This window comes from Papaver somniferum, unplaced genomic scaffold (assembly GCF_003573695.1).
Source record: "Papaver somniferum cultivar HN1 unplaced genomic scaffold, ASM357369v1 unplaced-scaffold_133, whole genome shotgun sequence".
Taxonomy (NCBI): Eukaryota; Viridiplantae; Streptophyta; class Magnoliopsida; order Ranunculales; family Papaveraceae; genus Papaver; species Papaver somniferum.
The window spans coordinates 10,101,599-10,111,613 of record NW_020622492.1 but is presented as its reverse complement, the minus strand read 5'-3'; the positions used below and the strand labels follow the sequence as shown (position 1 = coordinate 10,111,613).

Here is a 10,015-nt window from a genome sequence, read left to right as displayed (position 1 = left end):
GAGGCGGATTATTTATCATTATTTGCTTTTATTTCTTCATCTCTATCTGAAAAGCATGTAGGATTTAGTGATGCAAATTCATTGTCTGAAAAGCATGACAGCTTTAGTGATGAAAAGAAATTGAAGAGAAGAAGTGGATATGAGAAGTAAGAGACGGATGTTGTTTGTGGAAGAATGCGAAAAGAGCAAAAGCATCATTTCAAGGGCGAATACTGCGCGAAGTCAACCTAAGGAATTAGGGGCGGCCATTTTGGTGGCCTATATCAACTTATGGGGTGCCTAGAAGCATTCTGGTCGACCCTTATCTAGCTCACCTGGGTGGCTATATCAAATTTTATTCTCCTACAGAAGACCTAAAAATCAGTGAAGAATTTCTATTAACATTTACATTTGTTCCTCTCTACCTGAAACTGAGAGAAGGCGGCCATGGAGATCGACAAAGAGATCGAGTAATTGGAAGGGAGAAATGAGTTTTATTGAGTTGCAGTAAGATGGGCTTGATCTTGAGTGTGTTGTTGAGTATTACAAGGATTTTTGCTGAGTTGAATTTGAAGATTACAGTGAGAATTGATTTGCTGCTGAATCGAGATTGTTCGAAGGTTGAGAAGGAAATTAAGGCTGGGTTTCTGCTGCTGTGGTCATTCACAGTTAGGGTTTTTGTTGGATTTTGTTGTTATTCTCGATTGATGGTTTGTGGAAGATGTTGGTGATGATTACAGAAATTAGGGTTTGTGGATGACATTGCTGTTATCGATTGAATAAGAAAACAAGACAGGTTTGGGTTGTGCTGGATTCAAGGGTGCAGAGAGTTAGAAGAGGAACTTGAAACTGCTGTAGGATAACAAATGAAGAATGGCTTGAAGAAATAGACAACACTGGTGGTGATTTTTGATGTTTTATGAACTACTGAAGTTGCAGTTGAGATGTAATGAAGAAGATAGAGCCGAAGTTGCAGGTGAGTGAAGAGGACAATGGTGTTGTCTTAGGATGAATGTGAAGTTGTAGGAAATGCAGTGGTAATCTTGGTGTTACAGAGAAAGATTGGAATGTGTTGCAACCCAATACAGGCAACGGATTCAGATGGCTATGGATGAATGGTGATTCAGTTGGTGGTTGCCGTTGCAAGAGACAAGAATGGGTATTTGATTTGGCACTAAACTGAAATGGGTTTGAGGCAATGTGTGCAGGTGTTAGCAATGAACTGAGATACTGAGAAGAATGAGTATTGGCTGGGAAGATATCATTTGAGCAGGTTCTACAATTGGAACAAGGAAATGATTTGAAATGATGTTGTGTATGTGAAGCTACAAGAAGTGTGAAGTTGCAGCGAAGGCAAGGAAGTAATGCAGTTGAAATGTGCTGAATTAGATGTATGATGCAGGAAGTGATCGAAGCTAATGGGTGATGCTGTGACGGATGCAGAACTGGAACTAGTGGTCAAGATGAAGCAGTTGGTGTGCATCCGAGAAAGATACAAGTGATGATGTTGTTGCAGTTGTGTGGCTGGAGCTGTTAAACTGAGCATGGGTTTCAGATGAGAAGCTGGTGGTTAATGTTGAAGACAAGAAGAGATGCATCTCTGTGTGACTAACTGGATGCAATGCATTGCAGGATGGTGAAAATGCTGATAACTGGTGGTGATTTGGTCAAGTTACAGAGTCCTGAGTAAGCTGAATGGTGCTGAGACAATGAAGCTGAATATATGAGCAGAATGGGTATGGTGGTGTGCCGCTGGTGAATCAATATGGGTTCGTTTTGCACAGAAATTCAGAGAGAAATGGAGATTGAGCATATGAGGATGATGCAGATTCAAAGAAATCAGTACTGTAGCATATGTTCATAATGTGCTGATGTTGCAGCTGCAATCTGAGACAAGGAAGAGTACTGGTGAATGATGGAGGCTACATCAAATGGAACTAGTGTTGAGATGACCAGGTGCTGGATTTGGTGTTGCAGCTATGAACTATGGTTTATATGGCAGTGTGGAGTGTTATCAAATGTTGCTGGTATGAACTGGTGGATATTTGATTGAACAGAGAAGGTGAGAATGTGCATCTGCAAATGAAGCTACAGTAAGAGTTGGAGGTGTTGTTGTTGTTGTTATATGATGATTAAGATGGGTTTGGTGGTAATGGAATGTATGAATTGCAGCTGCAGTTGGAGGTGAAACTGAGCCTGAGATGAAGTGCTGAATAGATGAATGTTAGGAGGATGTGAACCTATACTGCAATGTATTTATGGTCCCAGAGAATCAAGGCATAAGCTGTGAAGTGTGCAACTGAGCAGACATGGCAGTGGTGGTATGACTGAGATGGTGAGATTCAGATGAAGTAATTGGTAAGATGATTATGGAGGTAATGGTAGCAGTGGCAGTGAAGTTACAGGGATTGGTGTTGTGTACAGCATGAAGAGATATTTGGACAGAATGGAACTGTGGTATGCACATCCATAATAGCTGGATTGCACTTGTGAAGCGTAATGATGGTGCAGCACAATCTCAAGAAAGTACAAATGGCTCAGGCCTAGGCCAAGACCATTCAGCCCAGTTAGCCGAGTCAGTAGCTGACTTTGACATTGACTCGGTCTAACTTTCTAAGTTAGTCCAGTTGACCCGAGTCGATTCAGTTGACTTGATTGAGTTGAGTTTTGACCGGTGACCGGGTGGATTTTGCCGGTCACCTGAGCTTTTTTCCGATCACTTTGTCGGCCAATTTCCGGCGCTGGTAACAGCTTTCCGACGACATGTTTTTGGCAGAATTTCTACATGGGTTTTTCTCACATATGGGCTTGGTGAATTTTTATCTAATGGACTTTGAAGAGTAGACCTAATTTTGGGAAGCAAAGGATTATAAAAGAAAGACTTCTACAACTTGGATATCACGTATTATTTTCTACTTGGAGCCTTGGAGAGAACTTCTTCTAGGGTTTGCTTTTGTTTGTTTTCATCTTCTTTATTTTATTGATTATGATTATGATGAACTCCATTATTATGAGTAACTAAATATAATTATTGGTTATGGGATAAAAGTTGATTTCTCAAGCATGTTATTTGATTTTATGAATTAGTTTTGTCTCAACTTTATTGTTTATGATTCATGGTTTATTTTATCATATGATTTGATTGTTTGATTGGTTGAGTCCGGAATCAATCCGTTTTGCTTTCATATCAAGAGCTATATTAGGGTTTTCAATACCCCTGATTTTAAGTAGCATAATTGTGGGTAGTGCTTGTAGTGATATATCCTACTAGTCACATATGAATCATAATCTTGGTTAAAACGAATTAGTGCTTTTACACGTTTGTTTGCTTTGATTAGTCTTATTCCATAAATCTTAAAGCTTTTAGGGAGTTAAACTTAATTGTGCTTTTACACTTTGGGTTGCTTTCTAGAAAGAATTTCACATATACATCTTTTAGTGTGGTTGTGATGAAATTAGGTAATTAGCGGGATATTCTTGCGATCAAGGTATCCTATGACTTTTAATAAATGTGAGATTAAAATATCAATTCTAGTCATTGATGAAAATACATGTTTGTGAATGATACTATCCCATGACCAATATCTTCTCCTTATTGATTATTCCAACTATTTGCTTTCCTTTATTTTATTTGCTAAAACAAAAATCCCCCTTGATTATCTTAGAAACTGAAAATTACATAACAACAAAAGCCTCTCTGTGGATATGAACTATTTCCTACTACTTACTATATTATTGTAGTTAAGTAAGAAAGTGAAATTATATTTGACGGTTGACAACCGACCATAGACCTCTCCTCATAGCACTTAAGACCTCATTGTAACCGAAATCACAGAATTTGTATGTCTTGTGCTTGTAGATACAGAAGATTAACATAATATCCTATAACCATCCCATGCCTGCAGTTCTACTTTTTGGTTTGCAGGTGCAGACGCGGTAGTGAAGTAAGTTGTACAGAATTGTTGGTTTCTTCTTTTTCTGCAGTGAAGTTGCTTGAGCTACTGGCTTATGCAAACAAACTTGTTGATTACATATTTTGGCTTATCAAAATACACATTTGTTGTTGTTTGTTGTAGCAGATACTTGCAGAAATTTATTACTAGTTTCTGATCATTTAGAATCTAATTGCTCCACATTGTCTGGAAAATTTGTCCTTTTACTAATAATAGACATCGGACAATCCTAACAATAAATTTTGTGGTTTGCAGGATCATATATTGCATACTGCTGAGGCTCAGAATATTCCTTTCTAATTTTCTTGTAAATATGGTAATTCTTGCCTATTAGTTCAATTCAATTATCAGTTCATGGAATATTTTAGTAATCTGACTAGGAACTGGAACTGATAAGCAAGTAATGAGTAAAATTTGTGTTTGCCTGGTATTAATTGTAGGTTGATGTACGAGATGCCTCGTTCGGACTAAGAAGATTAAGACAGCATGAGGCCCTTGGCATTACAGCTGAACTAAAATCTCAAGTTATATCTATATTGCGTTTCTGTATTTTTTTGTTAGGGTAAAGACCAAAACAAATCATCTAGTGAGACAATGTAGAAAATGAGAACTACAACATGAGAAAGATAGATTCCACTGTGGCCTTTTTATTTGCTTGTCTTTTTTATTCTACCGATACCTATGTCTCAATATTTTTTTATAAGTATAATAAGTAGTTCAGAAGCTTGTATAGGTATAATAAGTGATTAGGATGCAGATTTTGTGGATTCTCTTGACATTGTCATTCGTAGACGGATAGTTAGAAGATCACAAAGAATTCGGATGAATATGGTGAGGATGTTATTGTGGATATTATCTACCCCTCTCATAAATCAACAACTCGAATCTCATGAGGTAAGAAGAAGACGACAATGCATTGGGAATAGGGTACTTATGAGTTTTTTGTGTTTATGTGTGGAAATATCTACTTTGGGTGTCTTTTAACTGGGTATGAGTTCTTTGCTGAGATATGTTTCTTACCCTCTGTTGTGGTATCACGTAAGTACACCGTCATCTAACTCTTTTAAAATCTTAAGTCATATAAGCTCTCACGTCCCACGATGATCCTCACCCTCCCCTCTCCAAATTGCAGAGAAATTCTCTCATTTTATGTCATGTCATTCCTAATTTTTCTCTTATATCCCCATGTTACTTGCCATCTCAATCGTACGCTAAAAACTTAAAACTTCAAGGAAAAAAAACCTTAATATTTGTTTTTCTCACTCGCCAAGTCATTCCGGCCATTAAAAACTTTCGTGATAAAAGAAAACAAAAAAAAAAATCTGAAACCAAACTAGTGGCACACCCATCATGATTAAAAGAAAGAGACACATCGATACTCTTGATGGCAAACCAGCAAATTCTAACGCTTATACCCCGGAAAATCTATTAGTTCATTCTGCTTAAGGTAGTGATCTTGCTTCATTTTCTTTTACCATGATTAATTAAATATTTAGATTTTTATTTGAAAATCGTTTTGAATTTTGTTTTGTTTTGTTTTGATTTTGCTGCCAGCAACTCCATACTCAAAGGATATCGTTTTGATTTTTTTTTTCCTTCTGTCTATAGAAATTGATTTTTATAATGTCTTTTATTAAAATTGATTTTAATCTTTGTTTACAGATGCACAGATGATTAGGTTTTTGTGTTTGAACTTTACTACCAATAGCTTAAGTGCCTAATATAGTCGATAAAAATCAAGATCGATAACAAGAAAAGTAAAGCTCAAAGATTTCACTGGCGAATCAATCGTGGACTGAAAGTATACGAAGCAACAGGAGATGGAATACCCTCTCTGGTGAGTTTTTCTTCATCTTAATATACACCGGCATTTATTTCCTTTTGTCAGGGTTTTCAAAAATCAATCGATTTTTATGTTCTGCTACAAAAGATGATTTATTTATTTTTGTGGATTTTTCTCCCAGTGTCTTTTGTACGATCTTGATTTAATGGAGATAATTAATCCAGTTCTTGGCCTGTTTGTAGTTAATTAATCCACTCCCACCTATATCGTTGACAGTATTCTTTCTCAATGGTGGCATTTGGTCTGTTTATTTTCAGTACTAATACATGGTAGTTGTTTGTAGAAATATCACCAAGAATTTGTTTTGATTGCTTTCACAAAGAAAATATTTGATTATTTGTTTGGGCATCAATGATTGTCCCCATTGATCTTAACGTGATCCACCATTAACTATTGGTACTGAACACCGCCTCCATTATTGTTAATTCTAACTAAAATTGGAGAACTTTAATCGCGTAATCTGCAGTTACACTGCTTCTGGATTTAAGCAAGAATTAGAACTTCCGTGTTAGTTTCATCGACGTTCAAAAAGAATTTTGTAATACAAAGATGTCTTTTGTATTTGTTGCAAAGGTGCGTCGATAGTTATAATCTGTCATAATGGGTGTCAACAATTTTTATGTTCTGCTGTAAAGCAAAAGAATAAAAGATGATTTATTTATTTTTGTGGATTTTTCTCCCAGTGTTTTTTTGTACGATCTTGATTTAATGGAAGTAATTAATCCAGTTCTTGGCCTTTATACAGTCAATTAATCCACTCGCACCTATATCGTTGACAATAGTCTTTCTCAATGGAGGCATTTGGTCTGTTTATTTTCAGTACTAATACATGGTAGTTGTTTGTAGAAATGTCACAAAGAATTCGTTTTGATTGCTTTCACAAACAAAAGAATTGATTATTTGTTTGGGCAACAATAATTGTCCCCATTGATCTTAACGTGATCCACCATTAACTATTGATACTGAATACCGCCTCCATTATTGTTAATTCTAATTAAAATGGGAGAACTTTAATCGCGTAATCTGCAGTTACACTGCTTCTGGCATTAAGCAAGAATTAGAACTGTCGTGTTAGTTTCATCGATGTTGAAACAGAATTTTGTAATACAAAGATGTCTTTTGTATTTGTTTGGAAACACTAAGTCGACTTAGGTTGTTAGGCATTCAACTAACTGCCAAAACCATGTTATATTGGTGTCTACACGAGTACTGTTTTATTTTCATAAATGTCCTACACACTTGGAGTTATGGGTGACCAGTTTTATAAAATGTATACTGGATTTCTAACCTAGGTTTATCTTCTTTTTTTTAAACTGCGGAGAGTTGGAAACTGGTCTGTTGGAATATAGATCAGATGTCATCATCATTAAATGGCAGGGCCTTCAAAAGAAGGTTGCCTTTCTTACTGTCACTACATAACTCAACACCTTTCAGCTCACACTGAGCTCTTTTATTCTTACCACTGTGAATTAGTTTTTTGCTACTTGCACATTTCATGCAATTATTAGGTTTCAAATGAGTGCTTCATGTTCAATAGAAGGATAGTATACTCATGATATGAATAAATCATGCTTTGTTTGAGGATGATCTCATGGCATATACAAATTATTTTGTTCAGGTTCACCACCGGTGTTAACCAATGCTACTGCCCGACGGATGAGGTTGCCAAAAATGCATTGGTAAAACAAATTTGACAAAAAAATGTTGATCACATATGTTTGCAGGAAGCATTGATGGTCAGATCAAATTACTTCAAATTTTCCCAACAAAATGCTTATAGTTTTATATGTTCATTACCGCCGGGAATATCTAATCCTAATGTTCGATATTTGCCAGGTACATTTTTCGACTTCTTTTTTTCGTGGCTAAATTGGGGCCTATAGGTTACTTCATCTACTTAATACACAATGATAAGGGGTGTTTAAATTTATGGAAACTACCAAAATTACCCTCAAAAAAATATTAATATTACTAAATTATTCCCATGAATCCTTAATAATAAGCCTAACTCAGTTTTCATTTTTAACCTAAAAACCGATTCTTCATCTCCTCTACTCCCTCTTTTTTCATTTTTTTGAAACCAAAAATCGTTGATGATCGACGATCCAAAAACGATTAATCATTTTGTTTCTTCTATAAAATGTCTAAATCATCAAGAATGAAGCGTCCTACTAACAGGAATTATTCTAGTGATAACGATCCCGAAATTGTTGAAGCGATTCGAAAGAAAACGAAGGAAGTTCACGAGGAAGCCGAAGCGTCTCGTATCGCAAAAGAGGAGGAAACGGGTCGAATCAGGTACTTTTCTGTCAATCCAATCCTCTAAACTAGGTTTTAGTAACATGCAATAGGTTAGAAATCGAGAATTTTGAAATCAAAAAATTTCAGTATTCACATAATCGGGTTACGTTAATGTTGAAGTAACCCGATGCTTGTTAGAAACGGGTTATGTTCTTAAACTTATAAACCGATTGTTCTGCATGTGAAATGGAATCGAGGAACATTAATGTATAAATAGCCCAATTGTTGTAGCCAATATTCCTGGATCTTTATTTTGTTGGAATCGGATTACATATGTCTTCAAAAAAAACCGATTGTGTAGTTTAGAATCGGACTTTATATGTCTATCGAGTAAATCGATTTCTGGAATCGGTTTACATTAGCACTTCACAAAATCCGATTGTGAATTTTATTATGTTAGGAATCGGATTTTATATGTATATTGAGTAAACCGATTAAGTACCTTGACTTTAAAAATGCGTTTGATTCCATTATTTTTTGTCGCTTAAATCCGTATTCTACAGGAAAAAAAATCAAGCCGAAAAAAAATATAAGCGAAAATATGACCTTGCTACTCCTAAGCCTTTGGGACCTCGTCGAAAAGATGGTAAAAATTTGAATGCTTCCCACCGAAACCCAAGGGGCAATGGGAGTAAAGCCAAAGGGATCATTATCGATGACCCACCACCTCAAGCGGAGCAACCAACACATAAAGAATCTGATTCCGAAACACCTACTGAACAAGAAGGTGATGATAGAGAAATTGAAGAAGAAAAAGGTGATGAGGAAGGTGGTGGCAAGGAAGGTGGTGAAGACGAAAGTGATGAGAGTGAAAGTGATGAAGAAGAAGGTGAGGATGAAAGTGGTGAAGAAGAATTTGAGGATGAAAGTGATGAAGAGATAAGAAAAGTCGTTCAAGAACAAGAAGTTCAACAACAAGACCAAGGAGGAGATGCTAAAGAAAAAGGTAAGAAGAAAGAAGGACCAAAGAAGAAGAAAGGTGACCACATGCCCGACCCGCTGAAGATGTTTTCTCGCGGCCCTGATGATCCACCTTTAGGGATACCCGGTGATGGAGGAAAGGTATTATGGGGTTACAAACACAGTTGGGCCTCCGTCGTTTACAATACCATAGTAAGTACCTAAACCTTATGCTATGTGATGTAAACATCATTATCCTTGTACTGTTTTGATTGTTGTCCATCATGGTTGTTTTGTTTTATAGGATCACAAGGATGTCGGTCGTCTTATGAATCCAGGAACGTCAGTGAGTATGATGAGGAAATGGCCCTCTGGAAGGAATATAAACAACCGTTGGAGAAGTTCCGAAAGTAATCGATCTAGTCAATTCTACGGGGTTGATACATGTGGTCAAGAATTTGGACCTTGGTTATGACAGACCTATTTGTTCCGCCTTTGCCGAGAGATACTACGGGGAAACGGATACTTTACATCTTCCGTTTGGAGAAATGACAATAACTCCAAATGATGAGAAGTTAATTACCGACCTAAGCATAGAAGGTAAATCCGTGGAGCACAAAGAGTACGAGCCAGAGCTTGGGTGGGACAAGATTTATGCGTGGACCAAGGAAGTGTTCCAATGGGATGAGGAGAAGACCAAGGAGATGATAGTAGGCAAGGCAAAGCAGAGGATATTTCATCTCTCGAGGCTGAGGGACAACTTCATGGGAACAAAGAAGCTTCGTGCTGAGGGAAAAGAGGTGACGCCTCAACGTGTCATCGCCACGGCCAATGCGTATGTCCTCTATGTCCTGGGAGCTGTAATCTTCCCCGACGTTTCTGGTGCTCGTGTGAGCGCCAACTTTATCCATCTTTTGCAACCATTTGGAGAGATTCGCGAATACTCTTGGGCCACTGCCATCCTTGCACACTCGTTGAAGGAGTTGAGAAAGGCTTCTAGGTCTCAAAGGAACCAAATAGGAGGGAATATGGCTTTTCT

At 37.1% G+C, this 10,015-nt stretch overlaps 1 long non-coding RNA gene across 1 annotated transcript; it reads left to right on the top strand.

Annotated features, from left to right (window-relative positions):
• Positions 1 to 371: 371 nt before the first annotated feature.
• LOC113333720 lies at positions 372 to 4,649 on the top strand. Its single transcript, XR_003352254.1, has 3 exons — positions 372 to 2,881; positions 4,188 to 4,248; positions 4,373 to 4,649. It is a non-coding gene; the product is annotated as an uncharacterized LOC113333720 (long non-coding RNA).
• The last annotated feature ends 5,366 nt before the right edge of the window (positions 4,650 to 10,015 follow it).